Source organism: Pan paniscus, chromosome 6, assembly GCF_029289425.2.
Source record: "Pan paniscus chromosome 6, NHGRI_mPanPan1-v2.0_pri, whole genome shotgun sequence".
Taxonomy (NCBI): domain Eukaryota; kingdom Metazoa; phylum Chordata; class Mammalia; order Primates; family Hominidae; genus Pan; species Pan paniscus.
The window spans coordinates 106,430,450-106,448,128 of record NC_073255.2 but is presented as its reverse complement, the minus strand read 5'-3'; the positions used below and the strand labels follow the sequence as shown (position 1 = coordinate 106,448,128).

The 17,679-nt window shown below is 39.0% G+C and overlaps 1 long non-coding RNA gene and 1 pseudogene across 1 annotated transcript in view; one reads left to right on the top strand and one right to left on the bottom strand.

The window, feature by feature from the left end:
- The window catches only part of LOC129398176 (uncharacterized), a 526,729-nt gene that overhangs the window by 177,075 nt on the left and 331,975 nt on the right, over positions 1 to 17,679 (bottom strand). The window lies entirely within an intron of this gene.
- Positions 2,663 to 4,193, top strand: LOC100971021 (importin subunit alpha-1-like; annotated as a pseudogene).

The window sequence follows — 17,679 nt, the reverse complement described above, 5'->3', positions numbered from 1 at the left end:
TATTATTAAAAACAAGAAATTAAGAGGCAAGTTTCAAATTCAACTTTTATTTTAGGTTCACGGAGTACATGTGCAGGTTTGTTTCATGGGTAAATTACATGTTCCTGAGGTTCAGTGTATGAATGATCCTGTCATTTAGGTAGTGAGCATAGTAACCGACAGGTAGGTTTTCTACCCTCGCCCCCCGCCCCCAACCCCACTAGTAGTCCCGTTTCTCTGTTCCATCTTTATGTCCATGTATAATCTTATCTGCTTATTTCTTTTGGAAATTGATCATTTCCATATCTGATGGTTCCCTTGGGACATAATCAGTACCAGAATCTTTAATTGATAATAAATAACTGACTTCAGTAAGTTCCCTAAACTCACTGTCTCCTATTCCTTTTCTATAAAATAAGTGTAATAGTACTACAGACTAAAGAATGCTGTCCTAAATTAAATGGGATGGTACATTTAGTGCACTCCCATGGTGCCTGGCACATAGTAAGCCCTCAATAATTTTATTAGTATTCCCCCAAGCACCAATGATATAAATTGTGATGATTGTTATTATTCAGGAGTGAGCATTTTGGAGATAATATACATTCTGTGGTAAACTATTTCCCCTCTTCACTATCTCACAATCTTCTATGAAATCCTACCTGCTCCTATTTTGTTTCTGAGACCCAAGGACCTCTGAATTTTTCTCTTTTTATTTAGTGTTACTTCCCAAAGCACATTCATTTTTTCCTCATTTATCCCTTTATTTTCCCAATATTAAGGTCATTTTGATTACTCTATTTTTTTTAAATGGTGTCACCAATATTCCAGGCTTGAAACCTCAAACTAATCTTTTAATCTTCTATCTTCTTACTCAATCCAGTTAGCCATCATCCCCTGCCAAAAATTGTCCTTTAAATCTCTCTCACATCTATCTCTCTCACATCTGTCCTTTTTGTTTCTATTTCATCACAAGCTTTAGGGTTTTTAAAACTCATTCCTTGCTAGCTGTTATTATATCCTATCTGACTTTCTTGTTTTCCATGTCTCCTCATACTGGACTCTTTCCCCTTCACACAACAATATGTAAATATTTTATTGAATCAGCTGGACTCAGTAGGATAAAAGCAGAAAACAGCTTTATTCTTTCTTCCATTCAACTTCAAACAAGCTCATGAACTAATTCCTTGGCTACATCTGCCACAAGTTTCAGTCAGATCCTCTCAATTGTCTAGGCCCTTTTGATCACAAACAGTCTCAATATAGTCCACCACAATTTACACACCTTCACTTTCCTTGTTTTATCCCCATGTCCCAGATAGGGAACTCATAAAGCTTGTGCCTGCAATAAGGGTGAGAGCTTTTTTGCTCCTCTATTCCTCATTCTCCTTCTTCCCCAGTCCTGGCTATTCTGACTGACAACTTGAGGCACAGTACTGGGAGAAAAGGTAATTAGAGATAAACAAAGCATGTCACAGGGCTGATAGAAGAGTTCCTATTTCTGGATATAATGAATGCACAAGTACTGTTTTGTTTCAACTCACTTCTCCTTTGAAAAGCACTTTTATGTTTTGTTTTGTTTTGTTTTTTAATTTTCTCTGCTAGGACCTTTGACTGCAGTTCCCAGGACACATTCCATGTAATTCCCTCATGGAAGGCGACAGATAACACACAGGTACATTTTTCCAGAAAAATCTTCTCTCTCTCTGGTCTCTTCCACTCCACACATTTAAAAGGTGGAAGTGGGAGGTCACAAACACTAGCAGTGGTAGGCTTCCAGTCTGCTGGCATGCTCAGTGCAGGGAGCCCTGCAGGATCCAAAGCAGGTATTTGATCCCTATCAAGTCATTCTCAATTTGCACTGAAATTAAGGTATAAAAAAGTTTCATTTTTACAGTCTTATAAGACTAGCTTTGTCAACTCATACTTTTATTTAAAAAAAAATCATCAAATACTTATAAAGCCCATAGGTTGTTTTTTAAATCTGAGATTATTAATTTAAAGCCCTCTCTTATCTTTCTTGATCAGTCATTCTCATCCATTTCCTCTACTTAGCTAATCCAAAAATTATTTGCTCCCCCAAACGTAATTATTGTTTTCTAAATTTTTATTTTATTGCATCACCATCCTCCACCCTACTCTCTACCCTGTCAGGATTCTTTGTTGAAGACAACTGAAACTAAATGCAGTTAATTCACACAGAAAAGGAATTAATTAGAAGGATACTGGAGAGTTTACAGAATCAACTAGAAAGCTGGAGAACTGCATTTGGAAGGAAATTTTAAAAAGGAGAAAGCTCAGATCCTTTTCTAACCATGATCTGTTGAAGAGGCCCACAACTTCATCAAACACTCATCATTAAACCACCAGGCTCTCAACTGCTCTACAGCTACAGCAAACAATCTCTCTCCCTGGCCTGTCTGTTGGCTTCACTTCCACAAGATTTAAAGTCGCAGGCAGGGGCTCACACTCAGCCATGGCTAAATCACATGCTCACAACTCAAAAACCATGAGGCAAGGGAAAGTGATTTAGCATCAGATATAGGTCAAATTTGACGCGGTCTTAGTGCTGCACTGAAGTGGATGTTTGAAGTTCAGCCACCCCTCAGTTGCTGAGGCCTCTTCTGCCTCCCATGGAGAAACCTGGGCCCCCTGTGCAGCTTTCTCCCTTTGTCTCATATCCATGCGCACCAATGAGAATGCTAATACACCAGCCACCCGACTTAAAAGATTCAAGAACAAAGAAAAAGACAGTACAGAAATGAGGCATCGCAGAATAGAAGTCAATGTGGAGCTGAGGAAGCTAAGAAGGAGAAATATAAGCTCATTTCCTGATGATGCTACTTCTCCACTGCAGAAGAACTGCAACAACCAGGATACTGTAAATTGGTCTGTTGATGACATTGTCAAAGGTATAAATAACAACAATGTGGAAAGTCAGCTGTAAGCTACTCAAGCTGCCAGGAAACTACCTTCTGGAGAAAACCAGCCCCCCCGCAACCGACAACATAATCCAGGCTGGTTTGATTCCAACATTCCTGTCCTTCTTGGGAAGAACTGATTGTAGTCCCATTCAGTTTGAATCTGCTTGGGCACTCACTAACATTGCTTCTGGGGCATCAGAACAGACCAAGGCTGTGGTAGACGGAGGTGCCATCCCAGCATTCATTTCTCTGTTGGCATCTCCCCATGCTCACATCAGTGAACAAGCTGTATGGGCTGTAGGAAACATTGCAGGTGATGGTTCCATTTTCCGAGACTTGGTTATCAACTGCGGTGCAGTTGACCCACTGTTGGCTCTTCTTGCAGTTCCTGATATGTCATCTTTAGCATGCGATTACTTAAGTAATCTTATGTGGACACTTTCAAACCTTTGCCGCAAGAATACTCGCACCTCCTTTAGATTCTGTTGAGCAAATTTTTCCTACGTTAGTTTGATTCCTGCATCATGATGATCCAGAAATATTAGCAGGTTATTCCTTACCTTTCTGGTGGTCCAAATGAATGAACTGACATGGTCGTGAAAACGGGAGTTTTGCCCCAACTTGTGAAGTCTCTAGGAGCTTCCAAATTGCCATTTGTGACTCCAGCACTAAGAGCCATTGGGAATATTGTCACTGGTACAGATGAACAGACTCAGGTTGTGATCAATGCAGGAGCACTCACCGTCTTTCCTAGCCTGCTAATCAACCCCAAAACTAACAGTCAAATATCACAGCTGGCCACCAGGATCAGACAGAGCAAGTCGTGAATCATGGATTAGTTCCATTCTTCGTCAATGTTCTCTCTAAGGCAGATTTTAAGACAAAAAAGGAATCTGTATGGGCCGTGACCAACTATTCCAGCAGTGGAACAGTTGAACAGATTGTATATCCCGTTCATTGTGGCATAATAAAGCCACTGATGAACCTCTTAACAGCAAGAGATACCAAGTTTATTCTGGTTATCCTGGATGCCATCTCAAATATCTTTCAGGCTCCTGAGAAACTAGGTGAAACTGAGAAACCCAGTATGAGTAAAGAATGTGGAGGCTTAGAAAAAATTGAAGCTCTACAAAACCATGAAAATGAGTCTGTGTGTAAGGCTTTGTTAAGCTTAATTGAGAAGTATTTCTCTGTAGAGGAAGAGGAAGATCAGTTTCTGTGCCAGAAACTACCTCTGAAGGCTGTACCTTCCAAGTTCAGGATGGGACTGCTGGGACCTTTAACTTTTAGATCATGTAACTGAGGCAAAAAGTTGTGTACTATGTTTGGTATAAGTTTGTTTTACTGTTTCTCTACTAAGAACTCTTTTTAAATGGGGTTTGTTATTGTACCACTTTTTATGCTGAAACGATACTTGAACAGTTCCAAATTGTACATACTGTATGAAGCTTGTCTTTTGAATGGGTTTCTTATTTCTATATGGAATTTCATATCTCTCAGTGTCCTGTAAATAAAGATTAAAGTCTACCCTTTTATTTACTTCAAAAAAAGAAAGAAGTCAAATTTATTATGTTTTGTACATAATAAGACTGTTTACAAAAAAAATCCTAAGAGAATATATTAAAAATGATTAGACTTTATGGAAAATATCTGCAAAATGATTGGGAACAAGACTTTTATGCAAAAAGTGAATGTCTTCCATATACAAAAACAAAGAGAAAATATGAGAAATTAATCATTTAAACAACAAGGACAAACACATCAAAATACCTAAATTAAAGTTAAATATAGACCCACATAAAAAACTACAATTAAATTCAGATATGTAACCAAATAATTTAATAAATTAAGACACTCAATATTCTTTAATGGAAAGACTATTTTAAAGTAGCTCTTTTTTTTTTTACCTCACTTATAATCCTGGATGAATTTGGATTAATATTTGTAATCACATGCCTTACTAAATACTGGGAATTTAGTATGTGAATTAAATTTTGTTAATTTGATTGAGTCTACTCATTTTTTGGAGAGGGGTAGTATTTATTGGTTCTGTGTGTGTCTGTGGGTATGTTCTCAAAATGGTTTGAAGTCAGTTTATAGAGATATACATTAGCTTATACAGAGTCTATATAGAGATATATAGAATTTTAGAGACTTATTATACTTAATATTAAACATAAAATAATTAATCAGAAAAAATACCTAAGCTCATAGTAAAGTTATGGCATCCATATTTGTACCCAAATAGGTGTTCCTATTTTAAATCTGCACTATCACTAAAAATTATGTTAATTTTAGCCTAATTCCAACCTGTCCTTATTAAATATATCTTATTCATTGATGCACTCCATTATATTTCTGTCTAATTCAGAATCTAGATTGCTAGATTACACTTACTTTTTTGTACCATTTTGTTCTGCTATTAGAGGTTGGGTAGATGACAAAATAGGTTAAGATGGCCAAATCTCAACTGGAAGAACCTCATGTCTAATAATCAGCTTATACCCATAACACAATGCCATAATTGATCAAGATTTGAGGAGGGTAGAGAATTAAGGCAAAAATTAATAAAGTTGAGAACAATTAAGGAACTTTTGTCAAACTGCTGGCAAACAAGGGGTATACAGTGGATGCCCAGATTATTTTTTACTTACTTTTCATTTCCAGAATTATTTGCTGCTAATTGTAATCAGAAATTGCCGTCACTAAAGAATATCAGACTGCCAAAATCCCCGTGTAACCATATGAAACCTTCAGATCCTGCCTGATATCACTATTACCGTCCTAAAATGCTTTAGCTACATCTCCAAATTCTCACACGTTGTTTGCTTGCTCTAGAGCCATCTTGACCCTAAATAACCCCACACTGCGTGCAACCCATTGTGCCCCAGTCTCTGTGGTCTCTCAAGAATATGTTGATGTGCTTTCATTATTTATTTCATCCTGGTAAAGTGAGGGGTGGGTTTGCTTACAAAAACAAAACAAAGAACAACAACAATAAAAATCTGGAGTATTTTTTAGCTAGAAAGTTCCCCTTCAGATACAGTTACAGTCAAATGGATCCATTGGTTACTTATACCCTTTTTGGTGATCTCTACTGATTGAAAAGATATTTTTGATTTACTGAGAATGTTTAAGTTCCCATAGTCAAATTGCCTTCATTCCCAGTGTTACAAAGCAGCCTCGTAAGTAGTTCCTGGTGTGGAAGGGATGTTTCCCAACACACTCATTCAGAAGGACAAGGCATCCATTCATTCATTCAACAAATATTTATTGAACGAATACCATGTGCCAAACACTGGGTATTTGGTGGTGAATTAAAAAGGATAAAACCCCATGTTTTCATAGATTTTTACACCCTGGTAGGGAGAAACAAATAATAAACAAAATAAATAGGTAAGCCACTTTCTGGATCTATGTCAGACTATTTCAACGACATTGTTCCTTAAGGATGCAAAGATTACAGTGTCCACTGACTTCTGGCTCGTCAATATCTTATTCCTAGGAATTTTCACTGCTACTTTTCCTTCTTGCTCGGTATAGCTGCTCCAGGGTTTTTCTTTGCTACTACACACAATTCCCGAAATGTCTGCAATTTAATGAGTTTCTGCTAAAAACAGTCCTCCCTCCAGCAAGGCCCATTAAACACACAGGGGTACAATGATTGGAAAAGAATTGCTGTTTTTTATATTTCAAGAAGAAGTAAGGTGAGAATGTGTAATATTTATGAAATGTTTATGATATCATCCAAAAACTATCATAAACTATAATAAATACAGCAGCTGCTTCTTCCACCATTTCACTGTTCAACTCTTTTAACTGGCAATTCAGGTTTTAATATTTTCACTCTTTACCTTTTTATGATACTGATTGGCCTAGTGATACACTAATCAATCTTCATAAAAAATCTTATTACATAGCCAGTTAAATACAATAAATCATATGTTCAAGATGTAAAAAGATAACACACATTATTGAAACAACTTTATCAGAAATGAAAGTATGAAACTTTATTGGGCACTGTGAATCTGGCGGGTGTGAAGATTAAGCTCCGAGCTCAAAAGCTAAATTTTTAATTAGGCTGTTTTTGAAGTGATGGAGTTTCTGTCTGTTTTAACACTTGTGGTGTGAAGATAAGTTTTGCAGAATTAGAGATAAGTTAACATTGCTTTGAAAGTATTTGCACTTTATCTTTTTGATAACTGTCTTTTAAGAACAATAAAGAGATTTATTTCTGTCAAGTACTAGTGAAAATATTATGAGTGTTCTCAACTGCTTTGGTATTTTATCAAAGGCATGGTGTATATGTGGCAGTTGAAGTATGAAAGATGGGATACTAGATAAAGTTTGACAAGTAATAGAGTAGAGCAGGGAGGGGAGAAGAAGAGAGGTAATAAATCTTCCATTTGTCTTTTTCTAATGGACTCCATATTAAGAAAAATCAAACCAAGCACATCTGTAAGAGAACGTCAATTAACAAATTCATTGATTATGGTACTTTTTATAGTTCCGTGAAGGGCAACCATTTTTTAGATTATAATTCTGTACCATAATCAGTGAGTTTGCTAATAGACACTCTCTTACAGATATGGTTAGTTTGCTTTATTGAAAATGTTGACTTTTTATAAAATGTAAATTTACCCTTATAGTTAAATTAAACACTTACTGACTTATGATAGAGAAATTGGTAATGACTAGTTGACTCTTTAGGAGTTGAAAATAGAAGGGTTATAAGTCATTCAAAACAAAAGATTTGTTCATATTTGTTTCTCTCTCTCTCTCTTTTTTTTTTTTTTGAGTATTAACCTTCAAAACGCAATGACACCTTATCTAAGTCACAGCACTCTGCACACTGTTGTCCATGACTGTTTGCTATTGGTCTACACAAGTAGACGAACTGAGTGGATGGGTTTCCAAATCTTTAGAGCTATTTAACAGAGCAATTTAATACCTGCTTGATAAAAAATAGGAGCTATTAAACTTTATGTATTTCATTTTTCTAGTTATTTATTCTCATTGTAGTTTACAAATATATTTGTCTGCAACTAAGGAAGTTTTTCTTTTTTAAAAATGTTCCTTCACCAAAGATAGAGAACAAAATAAAAGACAGGAGGTATGGGGAAATGGAGGTTGTTTGTTTTCTTTTACTTGTAAAGGACAAGTTTTTCAAAAACTCTGCCATAGAGGTTAAGACAATTTCTTAGAGGATCTTTTCTTCCTTTTATTTCCTTTTCCTTCCCCTTTTGCTTTCAAGTTTAAGTAATTTGCTCTAGCATTGATTTCATTGGGTCAAATATATTGCTTCCAAGGTCTTCTGCGAAACAATTTTTTTTTTTTTACTTTACTTCATTTGTTCATTATTTCAACAACTTTCCTTTAAATTTTTGACATATGCACATATTTTTAACGGCAGTTTTACACCTTAACTAGAGCCAATTTCATATCCTTGGTAATACGGTAGTAATTGGTTGCTTATCTCTGTTTTTCATTCCCGCCATAGATTTATCCATACTCAATGAGTGTTGGTTGCAGAATGTGGCCTTTGTCAAGCTTTCTTTTAATAAGCTTTCAGTGGTTTAGAATTAGAAATAATGGAAAAATTCTTGCAGTCACAAAACTATACTCTCTCTGCTATCACATCAATTTAATGACAGAAGCAAATAGTTATGTATATTTAGGTTCCTCTACTTCTTCACCCCATGCATTGCCACAGTTGTCTATGGATGATAAGGATATGCAAAAATATTCAAGGAGCAAAGAAAAAGAATAAGTAAGGAAAGCTCTCTATTTTCAATCCCATGAAATAATCAAGTTATTCATCTTAGGAACAAATTCCTGTTGTAGTGTTGACAACTGGAAGTTAGATTTCTAACAAACTAGAAAAGTACCCTCAAGCAGCCGATTCTGACATACGGAAACTCAGTTAAAAATCTGCTTATAGCTTTTTTTCTATTTTGTTTAAAACTGTTATAGGTTAGTGTATTAGTCTGTTTTCACACTGCTGATAAAGACATATCTGAGACTGGGAAGAAAAAGAGCTTTAATTGGACTTACAGTTCCACATGGCTAAGGAGGCCTCAGGAACATAGTGGGAGGCAAAAGGCACTTCTTATATGGTGGCAGCAAGAGAAATAAGAGAGAAGCAAAAGCAGAAACCCCTGATAAACCCATCAGATCTCATGAGACTTACTCACTATCACAAGAATAGCACAGCAAAGACGGGCTCCCACAATTCAATTACCTCCCCCTGGGTCCTTCCCACAACACGTGGTAATTCTGGGAGATAAAATTCAAGTCAAGATTTGGGTGAGGACACAGTCAAACCATATCATTCCACCCCTGCCCCTCCAAATCTTATGTCCTCACATTTTAAAACCAATCATGCATTTCCCACAGTTCCCCAAAGTCTTAACTCTTTCAGCATTAACCCAAAAGTCCACAATCCAAAGTTTTATCTGAGACAAGGCAAGTCCCTTCCTCCTATGAGCCTGTAAAATTGAAAGCAATCTAGTTACTTCCTAGATACAACAGTGGTACAGGTATTGGGTAAATACAGCCATTCCAAATGGGAAAACTTGGCCAAAACAAAGGGGTTACAGGGCCCATGCCAGTCTGAAATCCAGTGAGGTGGTCAAATTTTACAGCTCCAAAATGATCTCCTCTGACTCCAGGTCTCACATCCAGGTCACACTGCTATAAAAGATAGCAGCAGTCTTGGGCAGCTCTGCCCCTGTGGCCTTGTAGGGTACAGACTCCCTCCTGGCTGCTTTCATGGGCTGGCATTGAGTGTCTGTGGCTTTTCCAGGAACACGGTGCAAGCTACCAGTGGATCTACCATTTGGGATCTGGAGGACTGTGGCCCTCTTCTCACAGCTCCACTAGGCAGTGCCCCAGTAGGGACTCTGTGTGGGGGCTCTGACCCCACATTTCCCTTCTGCACTGCCCTAGCAGAGGTTCTCCATGAGGGCGCTGCCCCTGTAGCAAACTTTTGTCTGGGAATCCAGGCATTTCCATATATCTGCTGAAATCTAGGCAGAGGTTCCCAAACCTCAATCCTTGACTTCTGTATACCTGCAGAATCAATACCACACGGAAGCTGCCAAGGCTTGGGGCTTCCACCCTCTGAAGCCACAGCCTGAGCTGTACATTGGCCCCTTTCAGCCATGGCTGGAGTGGCTGTGACACAGGGCACCAGGTTGCCAGACTGTGCACAGCACAGGGACCCAGGGCCCTGCCCATGAAAACACATTTTCCTCCTAGGCCTCTGGGTCTGTGATGGGAGGCGCTTCTGTAAAGGTCTCTGATATGGCCTGGAAACATTTTCCCCATGGTCTTGGGATTTAACATTAGGCTCCTTGCTACTTATGCAAATTTCTGCTGCCAGCTTGAATTTCTTCCCAAAAAATGGGCTTTTTCTTTTCTACTTCATCATCAGGCTGCAAATTTTCTGAACTTTTATGCTGTTTCCCTTTTAAAACTGAAAGCTTTTAACAGCACCAAAGTCACCTTTTGCATGTTTTGCTGCTTAGAAATGTCTTCCACCAGATACTTTAAATCATCTCTCTCAAGTTCAAAGTTCCATAAATCTATAGGGCAGGGGAAAAATGCCACCAGTCTCATTGCTTAAACATAACAAGAGTCACCTTTGCTCCAGTTCCCAATAAGTTCCTTATCTCCATCTGAGACCACCTCAGCCTGGACCTTATCGTTCATCTCACTACCAGCATTTTTTTCAAAGCCATTCAACAAGTCCTTAGGAGGTTCCAAACTTTCCCACATTTCCCTGTCTTCTTCTGAGGCCTCCAAACTGTTCCAATTTCTGCCTGTTACCCAGTTCTAAAGTCACTTTTACATTTTGGGGTATCTTTTCAGCAATCCCCCACTCTACTGGTACCAATTTACTGTATTAGTTTGTTTTCATGCTGCCTAAAGACATACCCAAGACTAGGAAGAAAACGAGGCTTAATAGGACTTACAGTTCCACATAGCTGAGGACGCCTCAGAACCATGGTGGGAGGCAAAATGTACTTGTTATGTGGTAGCAGCAAGAGAAAATGAGAGAGAAGCAAAAGCAGTAACCCCTGATAAACCCATCAGATTTTGTGAGACTTATTCACTATCATGAGACTAGCATGGGAAAGACCGGCTTCCATGCTTCAATTACCTCCCCTTGGATCCCTCCCACAACACATAATTCTGGGAGACACAATTCAAGTTGAGATTTGAGTGCGGACACAGCCAAACCATATCAGTTAGCTTTACCCTTGAGCAGAGAAAGAAAGTGTCTTTGAGATATGAATTAAAGAGGCTCCTAAAAGGCAATTCTTGAAATGCATTCGAAAGCCAAGATAAATTGATAGAGGCGAGGATAGATGAAAAGATGTGTGATTAAGCAAATATAGCAAATATTAATTGTAGAATTTAGGTAGTGGGACTATGTGTGTTCACCATACAATCTTTTCAACTTTTCTGCATGTCTGAAATTTTTTCATAATAAATGATTTGGTAGGAAAAAGGCAATTTTTCCTCCCTGGACCTAAAAGTATCTCTGCGGGCCCAAATGTGTCTTCCCAAAGTTCTGTCAGGCCCTCCGAAATGCCCCATTAAATACTATAAAGTCTTGTTAGATTATTTCACAGTATCTTTCTTTTGAAATGCTAACTCAGACAGGATATGAAAAAATATTGTTAGAAGAAAACATGATTAATCAACTTATATAGCTGATATTGGTATTATTTCATTTAATTCTTCAGAGAACTTTTTAAAATCAGGCATAATTTTGGTGTCAAGACCATATTTTTAGTAACAGTAGCTCCTTGGGTCCTGTAATTTAACAGAAATCACAACACCATAGATTTTACTAATGTGTTAATGACTTTGGGGCAATGGGAGCAAAGAAATGAAAAGAAAGCCCCCAAGTAAACATTCTGAATAATTATTTAAGAAAGAGAATAGGTAAATGGAGCCAAGATGGCCGAATGGGAACAGCTCCGGTCTACAGCTCCCAGTGTGAGCGACGCAGAAGACGGGTGATTTCTGCATTTCTATCTGAGGTACCAGGTTCATCTCACTAGGGAGTGCCAGACAGTGGGTGCAGGTCAGTGGGTGCGTGCACCGTGTGCAAGCCGAAGCAGGGCGAGGCATTGACTCACTCGGGAAGCGCAAGGGTTCAGGGAGTTCCCTTTCCTAGTCAAAGAAAGCGGTGACAGATGGCACCTGGAAAATCGGGTCACTCCCACACAAATACCGCGCTTTTCCGATGGGCTTAAAAAACAGCGCACCAGGAGATTATATCCCACACCTGGCTCAGAGGGTCCTACGCCCACGGAGTCTCACTGATTGCTAGCACCGCAGTCTGAGATCAAACTGCAAGGCGGCAGCAAGGCTGGGGGAGGGGCGCCCGCCATTGCCCAGGCTTGCTTAGGTAAACAAAGCAGCCGGGAAGCTCGAACTGGGTGGAGCCCACCACAGCTCAAGGAGGCCTGCCTGCCTCTGTAGGCTCCACCTCTGGGGGCAGGGCACAGACAAACAAAAAGACAGCATAACCTCTGCAGACTTAAATGTCCTCGTCTGACAGCTTTGAAGAGAGCAGTGGTTCTCCCAGCATGCAGCTGGAGATCTGAGGACAGGCAGACTGCCTCCTCAAGTGGGTCCCTGACCGCTGATCCCCGAGCAGCCTAACTGGGAAGCACCCCCCCACAGGGGCATACTGACACCTCACACAGCCGCGTACTCCAACAGACGTGCAGCTGAGGGTCCTGTCTGTTAGAAGGAAAACTAACAAACAGAAAGGACATCCACACCAAAAACCCATCTGTACATCACCATCATCAAAGACCAAAAGTAGATAAAACCACAAAGGTGGGGAAAAAACAGAGCAGAAAAACTGGAAACTCTAAAAAGCAGAGCGCCTCTCCTCCTCCAAAGGAACGCAGTTCCTCACCAGCAACGGAACAAAGCTGGATGGAGAAAGACTTTGACAAGCTGAGAGAAGAAGGCTTCAGACAATCATATTACTCTGAGCTACGGGAGAACATTCAAACCAAAGGCAAAGAAGTTGAAAACTTTGAAAGAAACTTAGAAGAATGTATAACGAGAATAACCAATACAGAGAAGTGCTTAAAGGAGCTGATGGAGCTGGAAACCAAGGCTCGAGAACTACGTGAAGAATGCAGAAGCCTCAGGAGCCGATGCGATCAACTGGAAGAAAGGGTATCAGCGATGGAAGATGAAATGAATGAAATGAAGCAAGAAGGGAAGTTTAGAGAAAAAAGAATAAAAAGAAATGAGCAAAGCCTCCAAGAAATATGGGACTATGTGAAAAGACCAAATCTATGTCTGATTGGTGTACCTGAAAGTGACAGGGAGAATGGAACCGAGATGGAAAACACTCTGCAGGATATTATCCAGGAGAACTTCCCCAATCTAGCAAGGCAGGCCAACGTTCAGATTCAGGAAATACAGAGAACGCCACAAGGATACCCCTCGAGAAGAGCAACACCAAGACACATAATTGTCAGATTCACCAAAGTTGAAATAAAGGAAAAAATGTTAAGGGCAGCGAGAGAGAAAGGTCAGGTTACCCTCAAAGGGAAGCCCATCAGACTAACAGCAGATCTCTTGGCAGAAACTAGAAGCCAGAAGAGAGTGGGGGCCAATATTCAACATTCTTAAAGAAAAGAATTTTCAACCCAGAATTTCATATCCAGCCAAACTAAGCTTCATAAGTGAAGGAGAAATAAAATACTTTACAGACAAGCAAATGCTGAGAGATTTTGTCACCGCCAGGCCTGCCCTAAAAGAGCTCCTGAAGGAAGCGCTAAACATGGAAAGGAACAACCAGTACCAGCTGCTGCAAAATCATGCCAAAATGTAAAGACCATTGAGACTAGGAAGAAACTGCATCAACTAACAAGAAAAATAACCAGCTAACATCATAATGACAGGATCAAATTCACACATAACAATATTAACTTTAAATGTAAATGGACTAAATGCTCCAATTAAAAGACACAGACTGGCAAATTGGATAAAGAGTCAAGACCCATCAGTGTGCTGTATTCAGGAAACCAATCTCATGGGCAGAGACACACATAGGCTCAAAATAAAAGGATGGAGGAAGATCTACCAAGCAAATGGAAAACAAAAAAAGGCAGGGGTTGCAATCCTAGTCTCTGATAAAACAGACTTTAAACCAACAAAGATCAAAAGAGACAAAGAAGGCCATTACTTAATGGTAAAGGGATCAATTCAACAAGAAGAGCTAACTAACCTAAATATATATGCACCCAATACAGGAGCACCCAGATTTATAAAGCAAGTCCTGAGTGACGTACAAAGAGACTCAGACTCCCACACATTAATAATGGGAGACTTTAACACCCCACTGTCAACATTAGACAGATCAACGAGACAGAAAGTCAACAAGGATACCCAGGAATTGAACTCAGCTCTGCACCAAGCGGACCTAATAGACATCTACAGAACTCTCCACCCCAAATCAACAGAATATACATTTTTTTCAGCACCACACCACACCTATTCCAAAATTGACCACATACTTGGAAGTAAAGCTCTCCTCAGCAAATGTAAAACAACAGAAATTATAACAAACTATCTCTCAGACCACAGTGCAATCAAACTAGAACTCAGGATTCAGAAACTCACTCAAAACCGCTCAACTACATGGAAACTGAACAGCCTGCTCCTGAATGACTACTGGGTACATAATGAAATGAAGGCAGAAATAAAGATGTTCTTTGAAACCAATGAGAACAAAGACACAACATACCAGAACCTCTGGGACACATTCAAAGCAGTGTGTAGAGGGAAATTTTTAGCACTAAATGTCCACAAGAGAAAGCAGGAAAGATCCAAAATTGACACCCTAACATCACAATTAAAAGAACTAGAAAAGCAAGAGCAAACACATTCAAAAGCTAGCTGAAGGCAAGAAATAACTAAAATCAGAGCAGAACTGAAGGAAATAGAGACACAAAAAACCCTTCAAAAAATTAACGAATCCAAGAGCTGGTTTTTTGAAAGGATCAACAAAATTGATAAACTGCTAGCAAGACTAATAAAGAAAAAAAGAAAGAATCAAATAGACGCAATAAAAAATGATAAAGGGGATATCACCACTGATCCCACAGAAATACAAACTACCATCAGAGAATACTACAAACACCTCTACGCAAATAAACTAGAAAATCTAGAAGAAATGGATAAATTCCTCGACACATACACTCTCCCAAGACTAAACCAGGAAGAAGTTGAATCTCTGAATAGACCAATAACAGGAGCTGAAATTGCGGCAATAATCAATAGCTTACCAACCAAAAAGAGTCCAGGACCAGATGGATTCACAGCCAAATTCTACCAGAGGTACAAGGAGGAACGGTACCATTCCTTCTGAAATTATTCCAATCAATAGAAAAAGAGGGAATCCTCCCTAACTCCTTTTATGAGGCCAGCATCAGCCTGATACCAAAGCCGGGCAGAGACACAACCAAAAAAGAAAATTTTAGACCAATATCCTTGACGAACATTGATGCAAAAATCCTCAATAAAATACTGGCAAACCGAATCCAGCAGCACATCAAAAAGCTTATCCACCATGATCAAGTGGGCTTCATTCCTGGGATGCAAGGCTGGTTCAATATATGCAAATCGATAAATGTAATCCAGCATATAAACAGAACCAAAGACAAAAACCACATGATTATCTCAATAGATGCAGAAAAGGCCTTTGACAAAATTCAACAACCCTTCATGCTAAAAACTCTCAATAAATTAGGTATTGATGGGATGTATCTCAAAATAATAAGAGCTATCTATGATAAACCCACAGCCAATATCATACTGAATGGGCAAAAACTGGAAGCATTCCCTTTGAAAACTGGCACAAGACAGGGATGCTCTCTCTCACCACTCCTATTCAACATAGTGTTGGAAGTTCTGGCCAGGGCAATTAGGCAGGAGAAGGAAATAAAGGGTATTCAATTAGGAAAAGAGGAAGTCAAATTGTCCCTGGTTGCAGACGACATGATTGTATATCTAGAAAACTCCATTGTCTCAGCCCAAAATCTCCTTAAGCTGATAAGCAACTTCAGCAAAGTCTCAGGATACAAAATCAATGTACAAAAATCACAAGCATTCTTATACACCAACAACAGACAAACAGAGAGCCAAATCATGAGTGAACTCCCATTCACAATTGCTTCAAAGAGAATAAAATACCTAGGAATCCAACTTACAAGGGATGTGAAGGACCTCTTCAAGGAGAACTACAAACCACTGCTCAAGGAAATAAAAGAGGATACAAACAAATGGAAGAACGTTCCATGCTCATGGGTAGGAAGAATCAATATCGTGAAAATGGTCATACTGCCCAAGATAATTTACAGATTCAATGCCATCCCCATCAAACTACCAATGACTTTCTTCAATGAATTGGAAAAAACTACTTTAAAGTTCATATGGAACCAAAAAAGAGCCCACATTGCCAAGTCAGTCCTAAGCCAAAAGAACAAAGCTGGAGGCATCACGCTACCTGACTTCAAACTATACTACAAGGCTACAGTAACCAAAACAGCATGGTACTGGTACCAAAACAGCATGGTACTGGTACCAAAACAGAGATATAGATCAATGGAACAGAACAGAGCCCTCAGAAATAACGCCGCATATCTACAACTATCTGATCTTTGACAAACCTGAGAAAAACAAGCAATGGGGAAAGAATTCCCTATTTAATAAATGGTGCTGGGAAAACTGGCTAGCCATATGTAGAAAGCTGAAACTAGATCCCTTCCTTACACCTTATACAAAAATCAATTCAAGATGGATTAAAGACTTAAATGTTAGACCTAAAACCATAAAAACCCTAGAAGAAAACCTAGGCAATACCATTCAGGACATAGGCATGGGCAAGGACTTCATGTCTAAAACACCAAAAGCAATGGCAACAAAAGACAAAATTGACAAATGGGATCTAATTAAACTAAAGAGCTTCTGCACAGCAAAAGAAACTACCATCAGAGTGAACAGGCAACCTACAAAATGGGAGAAAATTTTCACAACCTACTCATCTCACAAAGGGCTAATATCCAGAATCTACAATGAACTCAAACAAATTTACAAGAAAAAAACAAACAACCCCATCAACAAGTGGGCGAAGGACATGAACAGACACTTCTCAAAAGAAGACATTTATGCAGCCAAAAAACACATGAAAAAATGCTCACCATCACTGGCCATCAGAGAAATGCAAATCAAAACCACAATGAGATACCATCTCACACCAGTTAGAATGGCGATCATTAAAAAGTCAGGAAACAACAGGTGCTGGAGAGGATGTGGAGAAATAGGAACACTTTTACACTGTTGGTGGGACTGTAAACTAGTTCAACCATTGTGGAAGTCAGTGTGGCGATTCCTCAGGGATCTAGAACTAGAAATACCATTTGACCCAGCCATCCCATTACTGGGTATATACCCAAAGGACTATAAATCATGCTACTATAAAGACCCATGCACACGTATGTTTATTGTGGCATTATTCACAATAGCAAAGACTTGGAACCAACCCAAATGTCCAACAATGATAGACTGGATTAAGAAAATGTGACACATATACACCATGGAATACTATGCAGCCATAAAAAATGATGAGTTCATGTCCTTTGTAGGGACATGGATGAAACTGGAAATCATCATTGTCAGTAAACTATTGCAAGAACAAAAATCCAAACACTGCATATTCTCACTCATAGGT